General features: G+C 36.9%; 1 protein-coding gene across 4 annotated transcripts in view; it reads right to left on the reverse strand.

Annotated features, from left to right (window-relative positions):
- The window catches only part of LOC117103991 (transmembrane protein 87A-like), a 58,280-nt gene that overhangs the window by 43,551 nt on the left and 12,175 nt on the right, over positions 1 to 2,554 (reverse strand). The gene's annotated exons all lie outside the window — the stretch shown is intronic.

Genomic DNA, 2,554 nt, shown 5'->3' on the forward strand with positions numbered 1-2,554 from the left:
TGCAAAATTTGAAAGTCATACTCCATGTCGTTTTTGAGATATGGCCGTTTGAAATTTGCTGGACTTAGTCATTTTACGCACTCGCGAATCGCGAAAAGTGACATTTTGAATAATTTTGGATTTCAGAATGCCATATTTTGGCTTACGGACAAGACAAAGAGCTCAAAGTTGGTATTCTGACTTACTTTTTGCCAAATTTTATGAATCTGCACTCAGATTTAATGTATCATCTTTAGATTTCAAGTTATGATTTCCTAAAGTAGGGTCCAGAATGAGCGATTAAGTTTTTTTGCAATTTTTGGGGTCACCCCGAATGAAAACTAGGGGTAACATGGGCTCCATTCTACTTGAATATAATCTATGGTCACAGGACTACATCCAGAAGTAATAACAATCCCATTAAAGCTTTAAATCAGAAAATACAGAGTCCCAAAATGGGCCCCAGCCAGAAAAATCCTTTAAATGGCTTGACGTTCGTGACCCTGGATGACCCCGCGATCAGTTGAAATAATTTTTGAAACTCTAACCTGTCAAAGATAGGTTATCATAGTAATATGTACACAAAATTTCAGCTTTGCTACTCAACTCCTTCAAGGTGCCTTGTCTGTTTGAAATGGAGCCATTTTTCATAAAATTTGACTTCAAGCAATGTGTATAAAGGGAAAGGGATACATTAACATTAATGTCTTTTACTATTTAACTTATAATCAGTCCATAAAAGCCACAAAATGGCAAACTTTGAAAAACTTGCGATTAGTTACATTTGCATTCAGTTAGATTCTGTACATTTACATGGATGTCAAGGGTTCGCATCAAATGGTGGCCTGTATGGTTCTTGAGCAAAATTTATTGCGAAGTTGAGAACTCATGACATCGTATTATTATTAAGACCAACTTACTACAAGAAAGTTTTTAAACCATTGATTCTTTGCTGATTAACTCTTAATTGACATACACATCATTCTCCTCATCTGACCGCTCGGTGACCATACCAATGTACCACTCACTGTCATAAATGCAAGCAATATAACATCCAGGTTGACATTCATTGGCCACTATTTGATTGCTTACACCTGCATGGACACTGTTGATGGTAACAACATCACAATGCTGATCACTGGGTAATCGTCGCATTTCAATATTTCCATCATCAGTTGGTATGAAGCTGTGGTGTGACCTGGTTCCTGCAATTGTTTTGGAGGATGCAAACCTGTCACTAAGGTTATACTTCTCTGCATTGGCTTGAATGTCATCACTACTAACATATAGAAATTTAATTCCGGTGATGTTCCCATCAGCCCACTCAAATATCTGCAGTGGACTGAGAATTTGGTTCTCAACAGTAGCTTGGAGGCTTGCTCTGGCAACCAGCCTTTTTGTGGTACCCCCTAAGCCATCACACGGGCTCTTTCTATGACTGGTTGCGAAGAAATGCCATTCAGCAATAAGTCCATGATCAGATGAATGGTGACAGAGATTTGACATATTTTTGTGATTTTTATATTGGCTTGCAGCCCCATCACTGTAATGTATTACAAACTGTTTCAATATAATCATGCACTGAAGTCATCTGATATCTGATTAACTGCAAAGAAGCCAGCATCGCCTCTCACAAAATTTTTCTTATGGCAGGAATCATTCAAATTTAAACCAATGCTGCATTTGGATAACTCGGATGATGTTCCCTCCATCGTGATGATCTAAATGTTGATATCTGAAGTATATATTCTAATACAAATGTGTGTATAAAAGTGTGCTGCACCTTTAGACAAGATGTTCCTCTAGCTATCTCAAACTGAAATGACTCTTTATTACTTTGCAGTGATATGGACTGGATGAGACATGCAAATAAACCTATTTGAAAAACAAGTCTGGACATGAGATAACTGTGACATCAATTGAATTGACAATGTCCAGTGTAACAATTAATAAACTATGTTCATCTTGGTATGTGTGGCATGATGTATGGTTTATAACAATTTACTTTCAAGACCTATGTTTAAAATAAAAAATAGTTACCATTGGTGTATGCAAACTTGTATGAAATATTAATGTCAAATTGTTTAATTATTGCATTCATCACTTTATATTGCCATATTATGACTGCAGAAATGCCACATTTAAACCCTGTCACATTACCTTGAAGGAGTTGAGTAGCAAAGCTGAAATTTTGTGTACATATTACTATGATACCTATCTATTGGTGGCGCTTGGTAGCAGTCACACACATTGTTTTGTCTGTCAATGTTAAGACTGTTTTAACCGTTTTTGTGACGTTAATTGGTTTTGTGACCGTATTTTTTATTATTAAGATTCATTTGATAGAGTCTGTTTAAAGAAAATTTGTAGCAATCGTAACATTTTTGGATTAAAGCCATTGTGAATGATATGGAATTACCTAGGCCTGGTACGGCAGCCGCAATGCTAAACCTGTACCGGTGTGCAACGCTCGTAATTAACAGGTGGTACCTGGCAGAATTTGTGAAGTTATTGTTTCCTCCAACGATACAACGACTAGCAGTGGCGAAGTCTTACCATAGGCCAGCGCAGTATG

Source organism: Anneissia japonica, unplaced genomic scaffold (assembly GCF_011630105.1).
Source record: "Anneissia japonica isolate Jap-2015-1 unplaced genomic scaffold, ASM1163010v1 scaffold2167_len242483_cov200, whole genome shotgun sequence".
Lineage (NCBI taxonomy): Eukaryota > Metazoa > Echinodermata > Crinoidea > Comatulida > Comatulidae > Anneissia > Anneissia japonica.